The sequence below is a fragment of the Hemicordylus capensis genome, chromosome 5 (assembly GCF_027244095.1).
Source record: "Hemicordylus capensis ecotype Gifberg chromosome 5, rHemCap1.1.pri, whole genome shotgun sequence".
NCBI classification, from domain to species: Eukaryota; Metazoa; Chordata; class Lepidosauria; order Squamata; family Cordylidae; genus Hemicordylus; species Hemicordylus capensis.
The window spans coordinates 161,304,998-161,326,788 of NC_069661.1; the positions used below are offsets into that span (position 1 = coordinate 161,304,998).

The 21,791-nt window shown below is 43.8% G+C and overlaps 1 long non-coding RNA gene across 1 annotated transcript; it reads left to right on the forward strand.

Moving 5' to 3' along the window:
• The first annotated feature begins 3,924 nt into the window (after positions 1 to 3,924).
• On the forward strand, positions 3,925 to 19,286 carry LOC128328561 (uncharacterized). The gene is made up of 3 exons (XR_008309287.1): positions 3,925 to 3,985; positions 17,465 to 17,530; positions 18,419 to 19,286. It is a non-coding gene; the product is annotated as an uncharacterized LOC128328561 (long non-coding RNA).
• The last annotated feature ends 2,505 nt before the right edge of the window (positions 19,287 to 21,791 follow it).

Below are 21,791 nucleotides of genomic sequence, written 5' to 3' on the forward strand. Positions count from 1 at the left end.
GAAGGTCTCTTCAGGATGCCCCAAGCGCTTGTGCATGGCATCCTGGAAATTCCGGGGGCTTCGCCCGCTCTCCCCGCAGACCCGGAAGAAGTTCTTCTCATGGACTGTGAGAACAGCTTCATTGACTTCTTTCCAGTATTCTGGTATTCTTTGGCTTTCTCAATTATCCAGCATGCATGTCTCTTGTTTCTCGGCCTTTTCTGAAACCAACTTGAACATCTGGCATTCCCTTTTCCATGTTGGGCTCTAATCTGTGTTGGATGATCCTGAGCATTATTTTGCTAGCGTGTGTAATTAAGGATATTGTGCGATGGTTTGCACAATCTGTTAAGTCTCCTTTCTTTGGTATAAGTATGTAGACTGACCTCTTCCAATCTGTTGGCCACTGTGTTCTCCAAATTTGCTGGCATAGTTTGGTTAGAGCCTTGACTGGCTCTTCTTCCGTTGCTTGCTATATTTCTGTAGCTATGCCATCAAGTCCTGTAGCCTTCTGACTTGGTAATGACCAGAGTGCTGATCTAACTTCATCTTCCTGTACCAGAGGTTCTTGCAAGTAGGAAATATCTTCTACAGTATCTTGGATGTTGACATCCCCGCTGTACAGATTTTCAGTATACTCCTTCCATCTCTGTTTGATCTTCTCTGAATCAGTTGGTATCTGGCATCCCTTAACATACCAATGAGGTTGGAATCTGCCTCTTTGTTCAGAGATCTTTTGGAAAACTTGTCTTGTTTTTCCGTGTCTATTTCCATCCTCAAGGTCTTTACAGATGTCATTGTAGTACTGCTCCTTGTCTTTTCTAACAGCTTTCTGAAATTCCCTATTAAGTTCCTTCCTGAGGTCTTTATCTTTCTTGACTTTGGCTTCTCTCCTCCATTGCCTTCTCCAGTGCAGTATGAAATTATGCCTTTGTCATTGTCACTGAAGTGATCGTCCACCTCCAGCACCTTCCTATATTGCTGCTGCCAAATATAGATGTCTGCTTGCTTTAGCTGGGCAGCTGGGATGACCTTCGCGTTTTGGGTGACCCTCCTGGGAGTATACCACCCAGCGTACTTTGCTCACCCCTCGCAGGAACACCCCGCTCACCACGATGAGGCAGCATAGCAGACTTGGGGAGTGGGATGTCTCCCCTTAGCCATCTCTTTTCCAAAGTAAAAAGCCCCGATGCTGTAGCCTAGCCTCATAAGGAAAGTGCTCCAGGTCCCTGATTTCATCTTGGTTGCCTTCTTCTGCAACTTTTCCAGTTCTACAAAGTTGTTCTTAAGATACAGTGACCAGAACTGCACAAGTACTTCAAATGTGGCTTCACCATAGATTTGTATAAGGGCATTATAGCATTAGCATTTTTTTTACCCCATCAGTGTATATGTGAAGTTGGGTTTTTTGCCCCAGTGTGCAGCACTTTACACTTGCTAACATTGATTCGCATTTGCCATTGTGTCGCCCACTTACCCAGTTTGAAGATATCCTTTTGGAGCTCTGCACAAGCTGTTTTGAATTTCACTACCCTAAATAGTTTAGTGACATCTGTAAATTTGGCCAGTTTGCTGCTTACCTCCACTTCTAGATCATAGGAACATAGGAAGCTGCCATATACTGAATCAGACCATTGGTCTATCTAGCTCAGTATTGTCTTCACAGACTGGCAGAGGCTTCTTCAAGGTAGCAGGCAGGAATCTCTCTCAGTCCTATCTTGGAGAAGCCAGAGAGGGAACTTGAAATCTTCTGCTCTTCCCAGAATGGCTCCATCCCCTGAGGGAAATATCTAACCCTAACCCTAACCAGCTCACACTTCTAGTCTCCCATTCACATGCAACCAGGGTGGACCCTGCTTAGCTAATGGGACAAGTAATGCTTGCTACCACAAGATCAGCTTAAAGAGCACTGGTTCCCATACAGATCCCTGGAGAACCCCACTTCTTATTTCCCTCCATTGTGAAAATTTCCATTTATTACTACTCTCTGTTTCCTGTCCTTCAACCAGTTACCAATCCACATATGAACCTCTCCCTTTATCCCATGACTGCTACGTTTACTCAAGAGCCTTTGGTGAAGACCTTTGTCAAAAGCTTTTTGAAAGTCCAAGTATTCTATGTCAACCAGATCACCTTGGTCAACATGCCTGCTGACACTCTCAAAGAACTCCAAAAGGTTAGTAAGGCAAGACTTGCCCGTCTGTAAGCCATGCTGATTCTCCTTCAGCAAGGCCCATCCTTCTATGTGTTTAACAATTTTGTCCTGTTTACCTGGCACCAAAGTTAACTTACCTGGATCACCCCTAATTTCCCAGAGCCCCGCTGGAGCCCTTTTTGAAAACTGGAGTTACATTAGCTACTTTCCAGTTCTCTAGTACAGAGCCTGATTGTAGGGACAAGTTACATATTTTTGCTAGATCAGCAATTTCACATCTGAGTTCCTTCAGAACTCTTGGGTGGATGCAATTTGTTAATTTTTAGTTTCTCAAGACAGTTTAGAACATCTTCCCTCATCACCTCACATTGGCCGAGTTCTTCGGCCTCGAAGCCTGAGAAGCTCATTTCCGGAGAGGGTATGTGGTCAGTATCCTCCATATTCAGTACATGGTATCCAGTACAAACTTGGTTTTGTATTGTAAACCTACAATACAAAAATGTCATTGAAAAATAGGCAAACAGTTTAAAATCCCCCAAATCAGAACATGAAACCATGAAGCAGCAGCATTAAAAAGCTACTGAAATCCATTTCATCAGATAGACTGTTTTAAATCATATATAAAAATCAGTCACCAGGAGTGTGTTGGTTAAGCAAAAAGTTTTCATCTGTCCCCTAAATGCCCGCAGGTGACTAGACATGAAGTAGCTGAGAGCTTTTCTATATATTTTTTGTCTTCCTAGGTTTTGTTTTGTTAAAGAAGATACAAGGTACAAATTCTCATCCCTTGGTCCCAAACATCCTCTCCTGTGATCATTCGCAATCGACAGATCACCAAGGCAAACTTTGACTGGTAATGTTGTAAGACCATATGAGGCAAATATACCATGTGAAATTTTACTATGGGAAGTTTTCTCCTGAGTTAAATAGGTTGTTTATCTTAGCTGTTATCTAAAACATGATCAAGAATCACTATGGATTTGCTTTGAAGTGGCTAGCACTTCAAAGTGGTTAGCTATGAGATGATAGCTTGTAATAACTGGTCATCTTTTATTGTTTTGTCAGCTTGAGCCAAACCTCATCAAAGCCAATCAAAAGATGTCCTATGGTTTCAACATTGTTTAGCCTGAGGGTCTCTTTGCATATGAAGAAACATATCTGAATGATACTGAAATCAAATAACAACTTTGGTTTGTGAAGAGAGTTTTGTTTTTTTTTAAACTGATGATATTCTTTATGAAAAACACTGACCATTGAAAAGTAAAGCGCAGAAAGAATAAAAACACATCTTTATATAAAGATAATAGATAAAAACAGCAATTAACTAATTCAGCAGCTGGTAATCCATCTCAGGCCTAGCCAGGCAGACAAGCATAATTAAACAATCCAAACATTTCTCTCATTTCAATTAAGCCACCAGAATTAACTACTGAAGACTTGAATAAAGAGAACAGGCTTTTCCTGGCATCTGATGTTTAGAATGAACTAGGCAGATCCTTTAAGAGGGAGTTCAGTATTGGGATCTCCAATGCTTATTTCAGGTACTGGGCAGCTTCAGGTGGGAGCAGGAATCCTTCAAGTACCATGATCCCAGAAGTAAAGGTCAAAACCAGTTGGAATTGGAGACCAACTGTGAAACGAAGTATAATATATAGTCATCATGTCTGGTCCAAACAGCGTTATTTAATTATCAAGGGAGTTTCAAGAGCACACACTTCAGGTAGGGTAAATCTTGTGCTTCACAGCTCACAAAGAAAGAAACACACTGAGCATGCTCAGCCCACCAGACAAAGAGAACCCCACTGAGCATGCTCAACAACCTAAGACAGTTAAACTACTAACAGTCTACAGGTAAGTCTCCTAAACTACAAAACCACTCCACAAAGTTCATTGACTGTTCGGCAATATGCTGACACGCTACATCATGTATACAAATCTTTGTTTTATCAATCAATAATTTGCTTTGACTACATCTTCTGAAGCGTCCAGAGCCTCACAGAATGCCACACTGTTTATCAGGAATGTAAATCTCCTCCTAAGCATTTGAGGAGTTCCCCTTTCATTTTATTGAACTGCTACCTCCAAGCCTAACAAGCCATCTCTCCCCTTCTAACAAGCCATCTCTGCCCTTTCCTCACCCCGCAAAAAATGTAAGTGCTCCTCAAGCTTTCCCTGTCTCAGCACCCCTGCTTTTTAGTTGCTTTTCAGCCCCCACTCTAAAAGTAAATAATAAATACATAAAACAGGCCTTTCATAATAGGTTAGACACATCTCCTCATACATGAAAAGGTTTTCATATCTGTGCATTGGAGCTGTCATTATCATGTTTCATATTCCAGGAAACATTGGATGTGGGCTTTCCTTGAACTCAAGAGATCAGTGACCTGCCAATCATATGTTAACACTGATGAAAGCAGTGCTGAAACATGGCCTTGGCCAAGAAGAGCGGATTAGCAGGAAGTGATCATTAATGATTGCAACCCACTTGAGGGCCTTGCCTACAGGCAAAGCCTGAGGGTGGATAAATATTTCAAGAAGCTGAGAGTAACAGCTATATATGTTCCAAGATCATTACTCCTCTTAGATCATATTGGACAGAGTCATGCCTATTTGTGCACCAGTGCCAAAATTCCTATGAAGCATGAGGTGCTATTTTGTTTGTACACTCTGCTTTGAAACCGTGTCCTTTATATACTTTATGTGCAAGCGTGGTGTAGTGGTTGGAGTGCTGGACTAGGACCGGGGAGACCAGAGTTCAAATCCCCATTCAGCCATGAAACTAGCTGGGTGGCTCTGGGTCAGTCACTTCTCTATCAGCCTAACCTACTTCACAGGGTTGTTGTGAGGAGAAACTTAAGTATGTAATACACCGCTCTGGGCTCCTTGGAGGAAGAGCGGGATATAAATGTAATAATAATAATAATAATATAAAAGAAAAGGGAGCTCCTCTGATGCAACACCGAATCCTGTGATGCTTTAAAGACTAGCACATTTATTGGGGCAAGACCTTATACCATCATACACACACACACACGCATGCAGTGGCAGAGCCTGTGTCCCGTCCTGCCTAGTGGCCCTGCCAGTGATGCCCCGTGCATGTGACATCACACACACGTGGGCATTCCCAGGCTCTGGAGAGTCCTGAGCAAGTTTTATCTCTCTCATTTCCAGGCTCACAGGGAGAGGAAGGGAAATGAAGGCTGTCAGGCAGCAAGTGCTGCCAGCAAGTGCTGCCTGGAAATGATAGGGGGAGAGCTCACACGGGCTATCCCAAGCCCGGGCAACATACCCTTTGCTTGTGATGTCACACACAAAGGGGTCATTGCCTGGCTTGGGATAACCCGTGTGAGCTCTCCCCCTATCATTTCCAGGCAGTGTGTGCTGCCTGACGTTTATTTCCCTTCCTCACATTTATTTCCCTTCTTTTTTATTTATTTAGCATATTTTTATGCTGCCAAAAACCTATGTCTCTGGGCGGTTTACAAATGCTGTCAGGCAGCAAATGCTGCCTGGAAGTGAGAGGGGGAAAGCTCGCTCTGGGTTCTCCAGAACCCGGAAACGCCCACATTCACGTGATGTCATGTGCAAAAGGGACGTTCCCCAGCTATAGAGAGCCCCAAGCATCCTCTCCCCATCTCATTTCCTGGCAGCATTTATTTCCCTTCCTCTCCCTCGCTGGAGAGAGAGGAAGGGAATTAAATGCATCCAGGCACTGCCTGGAAATGATACAGAGAGGACTGGGGCGGGCCTTCTGGCAATAAGGCCACACCCACCTTGCATGTGATATCATGTGCAATGGGGGTTCTGGTGGCTCTTTTTATTGGCGGCCTGGGTTCTTTGAACTTGTTTGCTCAATGGTGGCTCTGCCCCTGTCTATATGTGCCAAATGCCCTCTTGTACCACTGAAGGAACCTGCTCCTACACATCTGGGATTGCTAAAGAGGGTTTCCAGATCTGAAAGCAGTTTCCAAGGCAGAGCTGAAACGAAACTGTTTCCAGACATTTTCCTCAAGATGTTAATCAGTTTGAGCTGCAACTATGCTGTATGTGCCAAAAAGTTAAATCAAGTTTATACCCATTTCAGGGATTAGGTATACATTACACAATAACACATGTAAGTAATGTAACACCTCTTCTTCTAAGCAAAGCTGCTACAGGAGAGGGAAATTTAGAGTACAGAAGTGGTAGGGGAGAGAGGGGGTCCTTAAACATTACCTTGCCAATTTGTTAACCTGCTATAAGGACAGGAATCTGCTGCATGGACAGGAATTCTTGAGCTGAGCAGGTAACAGGATTAGATGATCTGCAAGGGCTTTTCCAGCTTTAAAATGCTGTGATGCATTCCACCCAGAATCTCCTATCCCACAAGAGATCACATGTGTGTTTAGGAGGGCAGAAAATCATCTAAAACGGCTGTGGGAGTTACAGCAAAATGTCAATTAAAACCAGTTTAATCTAATTTGCAGCATAATTTCTAAAGTGCTTTGTTAAACAGAAAAATCTGTCATATGGTGAAAATAATATAATGAGGGGGCCAAGCTAAATGTCACAATGCAGAACATTTCAAATTGACGGGTAAACCCCAGTCAAACTAGGAACTGAACTTGGAAAAACAAACAAACCATCTCCCATCAAAATAGGTCTCTTTTTCAAATTCGGTGTCAAGCCTCCTTTGGATCCTACCATGCGTCTGATGATGTCATTGGGAGTGTGCCCATATCTGACCTTCCTGTAACTTCCAACCCCTCACCCTGTCCACTTCCTCTCAAGCCCCTTCAAACCATTTACCTTTCTTGTTCTTCTGATGACAGCAGAAAGAGAAGAGGGGGATGGATTTCTATTCCCTTCCTTTCCTTTCCCATCCTTTCCTCCTTTCTCTAACACCTGGCTGAGTACTAGAATGAAGGAATGCTGGGAACATTCCCCCCTCATTACTGTAAACTATAATGGAAATCATTTTTCAGTGATGGAAAAATGGCAATTGCCAGTGCTCCTTGTGTCTAGCACACAGACATCACAGCCTGCTAGGGAGGAAAGAGAGATATTCCACATTCTCCTCCTGAAGGCATTGCCACTGAAGCATTAAGAAAGGTAAGGGCATGGCATAGAGGGTAAATAGATGAGAGGGAGGCAGTGTGGGACCTTAAGTTGCTTCTCTGAGGAAGAGCATAATGCCTCCTTGTCTTAAGGAGGTTATCATTAGACCATAGTTGAAAAAAATGGACCCCTCAGAGTTAGGCAACTATAGGCCCATCTCTAATCAACCATGGTTGGGCAAGTGATTGAGGAGGTTGTGGCTAGGGATGTGCATGGAACCGGCTGGCCTGGTTTGGTTCGAGTCTGGACTGGATTTGAACCCGACCGGGCCAGTTTGGTCTGGCACCCCCTCGAACACCCCCCCCCCCGTTGGCTCGATCCAGTCCAGGGCGGGGTTCACGGACCTTTTTTATTTAAAAAATTACATTTCCCCCCTTGGGGGAGTTCCTGGGGGTGGCGGGGGGTTGTTTCTCCGAAGGTTCCTCTCCCCACTCCAGCTCTCCTTATTTCCTCCTCCAGCTGGTTCAGCCGGCTCTTTGGCAAGTTTTTGACCTTCTCCGCTTGGCACGGCAGCCATTTTGGCAGCTGTACACGTGAGCAATTGGCCTCTGTGGGGCCCAGGCCATGCAGAGGCCAATCATGCAGGCAAGCGACCTCCAAAATGGCCACCGTGCTGAGCAGAGAAGGCTAAAAACCGGCCGAAGAGCTGGCAGAACTGGCTGGAGGGGGTCATAAGGAGAGCTGGTGGGGGGAGGGGGGACCTCGGCGGGACCCCCCCCGGTCACCTCCAGGAACTCCCCCGAGGGGGATAAGGTAATTCCTTTTTATCCTTTTTTCTTTTGATCCTCCCCCCCAAGGATCCTTTTGATCCTTTTTTAAAAAAAACCCTTTTTTGTGGACCAAAAAAAGGTCCGCAAACCCCGCAAACATTCGGGGGATGTTTGGTCCGGAGTTGGACCGAACAGGGGGTGGTTCGATTCAACCCCGAACTGTTGAACTGAACCGATTCAATGTTGAATTGGCTTGACGTCGAGCCGGTTTGCACATCCCTAGTTGTGGCCTCTCAGCTCCAGACAGAGAAAACTGATTATCTGGAACCATTTCAAACTGGCTTTCAGGCAGGCTATGGGGATGAGACTGCCTTGGTCAGCCTGATGGATGATCTCTAATTAGGTACTGACAGAGGGAGCGTGACTCTGTGGGTCCTCCTGGATTTCTTGGTGGCTTTTGACACCATCAACCATGATATTCTTCTGGTTTGCCTGAGGGAGTTGGGATTGGGTGGCACTGTGTTACAGTTTTTCTGTTCCTACCTCTCTAGTACATTCCAGACATTGTCTCTTGGAGACTTTTACTCTTCAAAGGGAGAGCTACTATATGGAGTACCGCAGGGCTCCATATTGTCTCCAATGCCTTTTAACATCAACATGAAACTTCTGGGACAGATCAAAAGGGGATTTGGTGCAGGGTTTTATCAATATGCCAATGATTTGCCGATGATTGACCCAAATCTATTTCTCCATGTCAAATTCATCAGGAAATGGCATAACTTCTCTAAATGCCTGCCTGGAGCTGGTAATGGGCTGGATGAGGGATAACAAGCTGAGGTTGAATCCTGATAAGACAGAAGAACTGGTTGTGGTGGGTTGGGGATCAGGAGATGGTTTAGACCTGTATGGGATTGCATCCCCCCAGAAAGAATAGGTACGTAATTTAGGACACAAAACTCTCTCTTGTTCCTCACGTTGAGGTAGTGGTCAGGAGTGTTTTCTGTCAGCTTTGGGCTGATATGCCAACTATGCCAATTTCTGGAGATAAATGACCTCAAAACAGTGCTACATATGCTGGTGACTTCCAGGCTAGACTTCTGTAATGTGCTGTATGTGGGGCTGCCTTTGTGTGTAGTTCAGAAACTACAATTGGTGCAGGATGCTGCAGCCAGTTTGGTCTCTGTGGTTTCCCGGAGAGACCACATAACACCAGTTTAAAAAAAACTGCACTGGCTGCCAATATGTTCCCCAGCATAATACAAAGTGCTGGTTATTACCTATAACAGTGTTTCTCAAACTTTTTGGAGTCAAGGACCGCTAAATTCTTCGTGCAGAGTTTCAAGGACCGCTAAATTCTTCATGCGCAGTTTCCCAGACCAGCAGTTAGTAAAGGGGTTTCAAGTCTGTCTATCTATCTATCTATCAGACTTCTATACTGCCCAAAACTTGCATCTCTGGGCAGTTTAGAATGAAAATAATATAAGCATTAAAATAATTAAATTTGGAATCTTTTGCAAACATGGAATATTAGGGGTTCTTAACCTTGGGTCCCTCAGTTAAACTCCCATAACCCTCAACAACAATGGCATTTGGCCATTATGGCTGGGGATTATGGGAGTAGAAGTCCACCAACGTCTGGGTACCCAAGGTTGAGAACCCCTGAATCTAAAAGCCTGGGTGAACAAATTTGTCTCCAGTATGTCTGGAGTGGAGGTGCTTGTGATTACTCAATGGAGAGGGGATGTTGGGCCATTAGAAAAATTTAAAAGCTACATGGGGCCAATGAAAACAACATACAAGCAAGCCCCACTGATGCAAGAGGGAAACAGCGTTCCCTCTCAAGGCGCCTCGACCACAACAGGCAGCTGGGTTTCAATCAACCAACCTTTGGCTGCAAACAATGAGCATGCAAGAACCAGCAGCCCTTCAAGTGGCGCCCACTGCCATACTTTTTCCTCCATGCCCCCGCACCACATACAGTTTGAAGCTGTAAAGATAGGGAATAAGATAGCTGTAGGAAGATCTCAGCAGCACGTGGAGGCAAGGCACAAGAAGGGTCCCATGCCTCCGTGATACTCTTCCTCTTCCGTGCCATGTGCAAAATTGAGGAAGTGAGTGCCTTGATTTCAGTTGGGGGGGGGGTTGACTCCCAGTCAGGGACCGGCACTCAACCCTTCGGGGACCGGCAGCGGTCCAGGGACCAGTGGTTGAGAAACACTGACCTATAAAGTCCTTAATGGCTTGGGTCCAAGGTATTTAAGAGAGTACCTTCTTTGTCATGAATCCACTGCTTACTGAAATCACATGGGGAGATTCAATTATGGCTGCCACTGGCTTGTTTGGTGGTGACACGGGACAGGGCTGTTTCTGGTGACTGCTCCAGGGCTTTGGAATGTGCTCCCTGTCAGTATGAGAGCTTCTCCATCCATCTCGGGCCGCCTTAAAAAAAAAAAATCACTTAAGAGGCACTTGTTTGCTCAGGCCTTTTGCTAAAAGTATTTTTTTTTTTTTTTGTTAAAACTTTTTAAAATTTTATGCTTTTAGATTTGTTTTAATTTTTTTTCATAGAGTTTTATTGATTGTTGTAAGTTGTGTACACCACCTTGAGATCGAGGTGTTAGATTTATAAATGTAATAAATAAATGTGAGTGAGTAAGTGAGTAAGTAAGTAAGTTCATCATCAAGTAAGCCTTGATGAAAATCCAAACTGGATTTTAAGAATTACAGCCCAAAGAACTGTTGGGCTTTAATGCTTGTCTCTCTTTTGGAGGTCAGCATTATAACCCAAGTTTTAGTTTCCAAGTTGCGTCCAGATAATGTCTGTCAGCATCACTATTCCAGAGGGTAAGAACAATTGTGGTGGAGACATGCCAAAAGATGTGCTGCATGCTTTAACAGTTCTAATCTTGGTAAACAATGGACTATAACGCAAGGCTTCATTTGATGACCTAAGGGAAAGAGGAGGTGCAGTCCATAATTTTCTGTAAAGAATTATGAGATTTGTAGAATGATAAATGTGCTGAGAATTTACTGTGACATTCTTGCAGAACAATGGTTGCCAGTATATTTTGAGAAAAGGGAATAACTCTTAAAGCTGTTTAAGCGGCGATGTAGGCATACGTCTAAGCCTAAGGGGTGAAGTTCTGACAGGGAAGAGGCTAGCTCAGTCATAGAGCTTTGTGTACGGAAGTTCCCAAGTTCAGTCTCTGACACTTCTGGTTAAAAGGACTGCAAGTACCAGTGCTGGGAGAAACCTCTGTCTAACATCCTACAAATTAGGGGTAGGCAACCTTGGCTCTTCAGCTGTTACTGAACTACAGCTCCCACCATTTCCAGCCACAATAAGTCGTGACTGGGGATGATGGAAGTTGTAGTTCAGCAACAGCTGGAGAGCCAAACTTGCCTGCATCTGCCATGCAGCCATTGCCAGTCAGAGTAGACAATACTGTTCTAGAAGGACCATAAATTCATATGGGAGTGCGGACCCAACTTTTGACAAGAAGCCAAGTTTTCTTTGCTCAACAGCTTCTTTTTGCAATCAGGTCTACAGGAGTAGTTGACTTCTTCCAGTATAATCAACAGCTGCCCAACTACCATATCTTTGGCCAAATATAAGTCATTCTAGGAATGGAGCCAAACTCTATTTTCTCCTTGGAATTAAGTAACTTGGTTATGAAAATGGTGAGTGTTTATTTCCAAAACTGGAACAGAACATACTAATATTTTGAAGCCCTTGATCCAACAACTAATGACAACACTGTGTACAATATTATGTTCCTGAAAGTTATCTTCCTTTTGCAACTCAGGTCTATTATTTGCTTTCTGGTTTTCCATCCTCCATTTTCTGCCCACTCAACTCCTCTTTAGTAAATTTTGATAAAGCATTATAGAAAGATCTTGGCCACAGGGATGTGATAAAATAGCAGATAAAATAGTGCTGTATTAAAAACTGCATGGAGTCACCATTTCCATTCTGGTCCCAGCTGACTTCAGAAAAGCAATGCCTCAACAGCACTGAGGGACCCTAGTGTGGAAACATTCTTGGTTTTCCAGAGGGTCCCCCTAGAAGCTCAACCAGGGCTGCACAACTTCAGTCCTCCTGACTATTAGACACTGAGGTTGGGGGTGATGGGGGTTGTAGACCAGAAACAGCTGGGGTTGTAGTCCAAAAACAACCAAAGTTGTGCAGCTCTGAGCTAGACCATTAAGGAGGTCTCTAGGCACAAAATATCAATAGCTATGGCTGAACACAGACAACTATTTATGAAGGAGTGACCTACAACAGTGTATGTGTGGGTCACTAATACTTGGGAATCTGTAATATCCCGTCAAAAAATTAGAAAGATTTTATCAATCTGTTTCCCTGAGTTCTGATCAGGTGCAATTGCATGGTAAAATCCTATAATCCCCCTCCTGCATTTTCTGATGATGAAGATCTTGCCTGGGAGTAGAGAGAAGGTACAGAATAATCAGTACCTTTGGGGGATACATATTCTTTGGGTGCTTTTTGCAAACATGGAAAGCCTTGGTATAATTTTAGCAGTTTAATCCCTAGGCCATCTACTCACAGCCTGCGTAATGGAACGATCAATAGTGATATTTAAAACTCTACCTAGTTAATCATTATAAATTTAGTGAGGGAGGGGGGAATGTTTCAGACCAATGCAAGTGCCTGCTTGAAGGATGTATCTCTAGTTTTCACAAAATAGAGGTAAACCTCTGTCTAGGAAACCAGGTTGCAAAAAAAGTGAATTTGAAACTAATGCAAATTTTAAAAGAAGAAATCCAGGAGAAAACCCCACCATCTTGTAGTTCCACTTGTAGCATGTATGGGGTGCAGGAAGGTGTCAAATGTAAAAGTCCAAAAGGGGAAATTCTGCCCTTACCCCTCTTCGAATACATGAATCTTGCTGAAAACAGTATTAATTTATTTGTTTCTGTTCCACCTCTCCAGCATACTGATGTTCTGGTCAGCTTACAGAAAACCACAATGAAATAATTAAAGCAATAAATAATAAAACAAACATAAGAACAAAACAACATCAGCATACAATAGCAGACAGGACTAAAATCAGAAACCCAATTAAAGCCAATTAAATAGTTTTATTTAAAAAGGACAGTCCTTTTAAAAACTCATCAAGGAGGGAGATTGATGAAGCACTTCTGGGAGGACATGGGAGCCACTACTGAGAAAGCTCTGTCACTGGTCTCCGTCAACCAGATTTGTTTCAGTGGCAGGGCCAAGAACAGGGCCTGAGATGAAGATCTGAGGAACCTAGTAGATTCAAATGGGCAAATGTGGTCCAACAGATAGCCCAGTCCCAAGCCATGTAAAAAGGTCAAAACCAGCACTTTGAATCTGGCCTGGAAGCAAACTGATAGTCAGTGAAAAATGTAACTGTACTAGCAAAATGCCTATCATTTTGACAGATGTGATCAGTGTAGAGGAAAAGCTTGCATATGTCAGATGTACTACATTTCTATATGCTCTCTACACCACACAGAGATATATTGCTCACTTCTGCAGGATCTCTGTCACTTAGATTGGGCTACCCACTGTCATGGGTAGAGAACAGATTTTATTCTCATCACAGTAATCCACATTTCCAGCATTTTCCTTTCCCCCACAAGAATGAATGGCCAGACATTCACTTATATGGAATACATTAAAGCAGCAAACTAGAGAACACCATAGCATGTCCCTGTCCCTGGCAATATCACTCTTTGAGAATCAAGTATGCTCCTATCTGTAAAGTCCCCTCCTGTTCTGTTTTGAGCTTGAAACAAAAGACATAATGGCTAAAACCTTCCATTGAAATAGCGGTTGAACCAGATGTTTTGATGGAACAAACTTGAAACATTTTGAGTGTTTCTGCCAGAGGGAAAAATGGGGAACTCAGGACACCTCATTATTCCCCATGGGTAGCTCCTACGGACACCAAAGTGGGTTGGGTGGTAGGACATGAGGGGTGCTACATACCACTCAGCCAACAAAAGAAATGGGTGTGGGTGATTTTTAACACATTTTTAACCTTTTCCCCAAACCCCCATTGGATCCTATGGGGTTTTAAGGGGAAGCTTAAAAATTTGTTTAAAATCACCCGCTTGCCCATTTCTTTTGTGGGTTTGACTGTAGGTAGCACCCATCATGTCCTACCACCCAACCCACTTTGGTGTCCCTAGGAGCTACCCATGAGGAACAATGGGATGTTCTGAGTTTCTCCTTTGTGGCCGGAACAAGTAGCACTCTCAGAGTGCAATGCATTTGCAACCCTCCTTGATAAACATTGCAGAAGCATGTAGTAAAAGGGAATCTGTCCCTTCCAACACAGTCCAAAAATGGCTAAAAAAGAATCACTGACCCAGAATACACTTCCAGCCACAGTGCCTGTGCTGCAGCAACATCATTGGCACAAGTTGCTCTCTCTCACACAGTTATGAGTTCATGATGAGAGGCTGTTCTCATGTGGGAAGCCCATCCTGGGTTAGGCTGTGCATGAGAGCCACCAGGATGAGGCCCGATTCCAGCAGGCCAGCACTGCCTAGCCCAGCTTTTTAGCCAGGTCTTTGGCTAGGGTTAAGGGAGCAAGTACTCCCTTAACCCAGGCTCCGTGGCTGTATGACTGCATGGGCTGCTTGCAAGCCATTCAGTCACAGAGATGGGTGCCTAAAGACAGCCCACGGTGCATTGTGGTATACCTGGAGGCTGAGATGCATTGTCCCAGCCTCCAGAGCTCCATGCTGCAGTAGAGCAGTGCAAATCGTCAGGGCACACGGCAGCATGCATAGGACTAAAGAAATGATCATCCAGGGGGAAGGTAAGTGAAGCGCAGCCTTCCCCCAGTCTGACCACCCTGCCTCATGCCTATAGCTCCTGCCTGTGGGCTTCCCAGTGGCATCTGGTGGGCCACTGTGTGGAACAGGATGCTGGACTAGATGGGTTTTGAGCCTAATCCAGCAGGGCTGTTCTTATATTCTTATGTTCTCCAGGAATTGGCCATCCCTTTATTTATTTTATTTTATTTTATTTTATTTTATTTTATTTTATTTTCATACCACCTGATATGTATATCTCTAGGCGATGTACAAAATTTAAAATATTTAAAAGTCACAAATTAAAATACATGACAATAAAAACAATAGGATAAAATTATTAAAACACGTTTTTTAACATTATTAAAATTAATTCTGATTAAAAGCCTGAGAGAACAGGAAGGTCTTGAGGTTCTTCCTGAAAACAAACAGAGAAGGAGATGCCCTTATTTCAGCAGGAAGCTTATTCCAAAGCCCTGGGGCAGCCACAGAAAAAGCCTGGTCCTGGGTCGCCACCAAATGAGCTGGTGGCAACTGTAACCGGACCTCTCCAGAAGATCGTAACAAGTGGCAGGGATTATGATAAAAGAGGCATTCTCTCAAATAGCCTGGACCCAAGCCATTAAGGGCTTTATAGGTAATAACCAGCACTTTGTATTTCACCCAGAAACATATTGGTAGCCAGTGCAGTTCTTTTAGAACCAGTGTTATGTGGTCTCTTCATGTTGTCCCAGAGACCAATCTGGCTGCCACACTCTGTACCAACTGTAGTTTCTGGACTACTTACAAAGGTAGCCCCACGTAGAGCTGCCATATAATTAGTACTGTATTTGATAGCCTATCACACTGCTTGTATCAGGCACCGTACAGTTGTTATCTATCACCACAAAATTTTCATAACATTTTCTTCCCTCAGTCATTTCTCTCTTTCACATAACAGTAACAACTTCCACATGGTTTGTGCATAGCAGGCATGCAGTATGGGAACAAACCATCTAAAATGCTGTCAAGAAGTGCTATCAATAGCACTCTTCCTTTTCTGCACTAAGGCTGAATTCCAAGTACCGAGCTGGCAAAGTGGCTGAAGCAAGCTAGATGCTCCAAGACTCATGTGGCAGCTACCGGAGGTGGCCATTGGTGTGGCAAGATGAGCTGGTTGCCTCAAGCGGCAGATTATGGAGGCACCAGCAGGACAGCACGATGTCCTCTGCTGCTGCCATCGGAGTAACCTCTTGGGACTGATCTGATCCTTGCAAGCTTTATTATTTATTTATTTGATTTATATACCACCCTTCCAAAATGGCTCAGGGCAGTTATGGCTCAGCAGCTTTGCGAGGAAAGCCTCTCCCCACACTCCTTGCCAAGCCTGCAAGAAGCATGAGGGAAGGAAAAAAGGTGCTGGGAACCTTCCCTCCTCCCTGTCCCCTTTTCAAAGCTTGCAAGAGGCCATTTTGCAGGTTGTGGGACAAGCCAGCATTTGGTACCTCGCCTCAGATGCCACAATATCTTGGGCCACTGCTGGCAGTGGCTGCTGCTGCTACTACTACTACTACTACAGCAAAAACAACAACAACAAAAAACCAAAACAAAACAAAACAACCAGCCCTCCAGTGAAAATTCATCACTGGATTTTCCATTTAATACTGACTGTATTCCAAGCTCCTATTCAAATCTAGTGTTTAAAGCAGGCCTGCTCAACTTAGGCCCCCCAGCTGTTTTTGGCCTACAACTCCCATAATCCCCAGCCACAGTAGCAAATAGCCATGGATTATGGGAGTTGTGAGCCAAAAACAGCTGGGGATGGGTGGGCTAAGTTGAGCAGGCCTGGTTTAAAGCCAAACACTAGATATGTGTTGATATGCATGGAATCCCCTCCCTGTCATTTTCCTTTTTATTATGCTGGTGATTATTTATTTTTATTGTTTACATTTATATCCCGCTCTTCCTCCGAGGTGCTCAGTACATGCTTATTTTTATCCTCACAACCACCCTGTGAGGTAGGTTAGGCTGAGAGATATGTGACTGGCCCAGAGTCACCAAGTGAGTTTCATGGTTCAATGGAGATTTGAACTCGGGTCTTCCCGGTCCTAATCCAATACTCTAACCACAACGCTATGATGGCTAGGGGGAAGCCAACCTGCATTACTGTTTTGGCTTATAGCACAGCTATAGCCAGGTCAGGTTATCAGTGGGTTAATTTCACTGGTGTGAATGATACCTTACAAGGCTGGTGTGAATGATACCTTACAGGTCCATGTGATTAGGAAGGGGATATGCTGAGAGCACACCCTTTGTGACATCCTCTGCTAATGTCCTGACACACTCAATCATTTGTGGGGAGGTTGTTTCAGCAGGTATTTGAAGTTCATTTAGAGGGACCATTTAGATGAACAGCCCTCCCCACACACACATGGTAATGGGACATCCCAGGAAGGTGTCAGGATGTCCCCTTGTGTGTGAGGGGAAGGATGGTTGGAACCAGCCCACAGTCTATTTGCAAATGTGCAATCCCCAAATATTCTTTTAAAAATGGTTTTAAGGAAGAAGTACCTGGTTAAATCCTGTTATGTATATAGCATGTGCAATGAACCATTGCACTAAGAAAAATGCACTATTAATAAACAGTTAGCGATTGGACCATATTAGAAAATCTGATACTTTTTTAAACATACATTAAATTATGTTTGCTTTTTTCCATTATGAATTCCAGGAAAACTATTCTAATATTTTTAAAGGACCGTTTCATAACAAAGCTTAAGAGACTATATTCCATTCAGTAAGTACAGCTACTCTTTCTAACCTTATAGAAGTAGCACAGTAGGAAGCAAAGAATGAGGGTTTTATTCAGACATAATTTCTTCTAATTTATGCATGAAAGAGAAAATCCTTTGACATAGTTTTGGCTTACTAACGTCTATAATGCTGTTACTCCATCAACACAAGAGAAAGCATTAAATTGTTTAATATGTTAATGATACTTTAGGGAGCAAAACAATCTTTTTTTAATTTATTGCATATGGTAGTAAATATGATTAACTTATTAGTACTGTTGGCTGAATGGATTTCCTAAGCTCAGCATTTGCTATTTCTGAAAATTAATGTTGGTAAGTGCTTTGAATATATACTAGAAATAGCTGGGGTTTTCTTTTAAACAGCCACTAAATCAGTGCCTTGGTATGTGGGTTTTCACTGAGAATGCAATGAAGGAGTAATGTTCACCTTGCTGAATTCAAAACTTCTTCAGGATTGCTAATTTTTAAAAAAAAATGTAGCTTCTGTAGAAAATGATTATTCCTGCAATTTGTAGAAATGGGAAGAAACTAGTTTTACTTATGTTCAAATATGCTAGTGGTTGATATCCTAAACAATGCTGCGTGACCCTCAGGGACATATTTGTGTGTTGCTCGGAGCACTTCTGGGAGAAGGGGAGATTGGTAAAAATCTCTCCAGCTCTTGCATAAGTACCTGTGCCTCAGAATTGGGAATGCATTCACTGAATCAGCACATGAGCCATTTTTGGAAGGGCGGTATATCAATCAATCAATCAATCAATCAATCAATGTGTGCTGTTTTTGGCTGCACACGTGCAGCATTAGTCAATATGTCAGCCAGTAGATATTTATAACTGGCCAACATCTATTCATTTTTTCACATTAATTTTCAGGTTACTTGCCAGGATCAATCATAATGTTCTGCTAAACAGAGGACCAAAGGAGGAGCTGTTATTTCTAACCTATCCAGTTGTGGTATCTTCCTGTTTCTGTCCCATATTGTAATAAGGAAATTGTCATTGCTAGACAATGGGCAGTGCTCATCCTTCCAATTCTGGGAATTTTTTAAATCACTGGTAGCCTGTCCAACACTGAGAGAAGAATGAAATTGTTCTCTATTGGCCAGTGTACACTTTTTAGCTATTTTGTAAAGGTTGTGGGAAATTATTTCACATGGCAGCTACAAAACCAACCAAATATTTGGGGTGGAACCGGGGAAGATAAACCTGGTGTGGCAGTAACCTACAAGGCGCTTTCCAGACTAGACCCTACAACGGGGTCAGGACGAATCTCAGCAGTGTGCTTCCATACTTCCTGTACTGTGACGCCGCAGTCCCTACACGGACAGAAGGGTGCCATTCACATTTCCAATGCCTTGTTGTGAATTTAATTGTTGCGATATAGAGCAAGGACACCATATATCCAGCGTGAAAAAGTTGCTGTTTTTTCGGGTTCTTAGTAGCTGCGAGACTGCTCCCCCTGTTGTTTACGATCTGAATGTGACTTGCCTGAATGGAGGCATTTTGCTGCTGATGAACAGCTAGTCTGGAAAGCACCCAGTAGAAAATCATTCATTGAGCCCTTTCCCATGAGCAGTGAGAAAGAGCAAGAGAGTTAGCAGGGAGGAAACCCTAAAGAGCTTACTTCCCCGCAGACGAGTGACAGTGTCCTCTTCGGTGGGTGGATCACCTGCCCAGATGACTTCTGGCTGCGGAGGGCCAGGTGCCAGGACGTATCGCTCCGCATCGCCCCACCCCCTGGAGCTCCAACCATGTACCGCATGAGTGCATGGTGCATTTTGGGGATCCCCTCCCCAGAATCTCCTCAATCTGCCAGCCATGGCTGCAAGCAGATGGTCACAGAAATGGGGTTAGGAGAACACTTGCTCTCCTATCCTCATTTTGGAGGTTGGCTGCTTTGGCAGGTTTGCCACCAGAGCATCACCGGGATCGGGCCTGATCCCACATGCAGGCAAAACCGGGCTGGGCTTCCTTAGCTCGGTTTTGCCCGCACATGTGAATAGCTTAATAGACTAATTCATCCAACAGAGAATATAAGTTCTAAATGTTGAGCTTTCAGGGGAAACTGGTGCTTTCCTGGAATAAAGGCTATTTTTTGTACATCTCTTGTGAGCTAAGTTGGTTTAAGATGTGTTGTGAGTCTAATTGTCCTGTTTAAGTTCCACAGACACACTGTGGTTGGCTCTTTAGAGCTGCCTTGAGATTTTATGGCTTCATGGGATTTTGCGGTCTATCCTATACAGTAATTGGGTCCACACATTTTTCAGGACACACTTTGAACTAATACTTTACACTGACCTGAAACAAAGTTCCTCCAACCAAATATCTGGCAATATTTTGATTTCCCCTTGACTAGAATTTCCAACAACACCCCCCCCCCCAAGAAAGAATTTGTAAGGCAAATTTGGAAGTAGCTGCTCAACAGAACCTTTTTAAAATTCTGAGAGACCTGAGGAGGGGAGTGAATGAAGGCGCTCCATCCTCCTTTTTTCAGCTGGAGTGTACTGTTCATCATTGTTGATGTTCCTCCCTCAATGTGTGATGCCTGGGGCAGTGTTCTCATTCTCCCTGCCAACCCACCCACCCCCGGACAAGTAAAGGGCCAGCTAGTTGCTCAGGAAAACAACAAATGGATTTTGAGAGAAGCTGCATAGGTTTCTATGTGACTTATGAAAGTTTTCATGGAGTCTTTGCTCATCACTAACTGGGATTCACTAAAAATATAAATGCAGGGGTTTTTTTGGTTAAACAAATTGTCCCCTTGGGGTCCTCTGCCTCTGACACAGGATGATCTGTTAATGATGTGATGTTAGCAAAATCTCCATGGTGGAAGCAAATGTGACAAGATCTGGGAGACTAGATCAACCACCAAATTTTTCTTATGGCAAAAATTTGAAACAGAATTTTCTGCTTGGGAGAAGCACCCAAGCAATATTGAGGATATATTGAGGGATTTTCAATAAGACTAGTCAGTTTATAAGAGTGAGGTACTCTCAACATCGATATAGTTCATAAGCACTGGAACACACCATCAAGCCCTTAAGATTCTTGCCAACTAGTCTTAAGAATACTTGAATTTCTTTGGATCATGCCTATCGGCCAATATCCTTCCTAGACCCTGAGGTCCTTGACAATTATAGACCAATCTCCAACCTCCCTTTTTAGCGAAGCTGTTAGAGAGGGTTGTATGTGCCCAGCTTGATCTTGGAAGAAACTAGCAATAGCAATAGCACTTACATTTATATACCGCTCTATAGCCGGAGCTCTCTAAGCGGTTTACAATGATTTTTAGCATATTGCCCCCAACATTCTGGGTACTCATTTTACCGACCTTGGAAGGATGAGTCAACCTTGAGCCCCTGGTCAGGATCGAACTTGTAACCTTCTGGTTACAGGGCGGCAGTTTTACCACTGCGCCACCAGGGGCTCATAGTTATATTAGTTATATTAATTCTTATCAGTCGGGTTTCAGGCCTCAGCATAGCACAGAGCCAGCACTGGTCACTCTGGTAGATGACCTTCTTCGGGACCTTGGCGAGAGTAGTGTCCCTCTCTTGGTCCTTTTAGATCTCTCAGCAGCTTTTGACACTATCGATCATGCTATCATTCTTGACCGCCTGCATGGGTTGGGTATTGGGGGCACTGTCCCACAGTGGTTCCGTTCTTACGTTAGCGGGCATGTCCAGTCGGTATGCATTGAGGACAGATGCTGTGACCAATGGCCAATCCTTTATGGAGTTCCCCAGGGTTCAGTTCTTGCCCCTGTCCTCTTTAACATCTGTGTGGAGCCACTGGGTCAGGTCATTTCCCAGTTTGGGGTGAGATTTCATCAATATGCTGATGATACTCAGCTTTATATTGCCATCCCAGACCACTCTTGGATGCTGTTTCTGTGCTTACTCAATGCCTGGAAGCTGTTAAGGTCTGGATGAATCAAAATAAGCTCAGACTGAACCCCACTAAGACTGAACTACTTTTACTCAGCCCTTGTACCAGCCAACAGCTGGATGTGAACCTTGTTTTAGCTGGGGTGGCGCTGCCCCCAAAGGAGCTTGTTTGTGATTTGGGGGTCCTTTTGGACTCACATCTCCTGCTTGAACAACAGGTGGAGGCTGCGGCCAGAAGTGCTTTTGCCCAGCTTCATCTGATTCACCAATTACGCCCTTACCTTGTTCGGCAGGCATTAATGACAGTGACCCATGTCCTTGTTATCTCCCGCTTAGATTATTGTAACGCTATCTAGGGT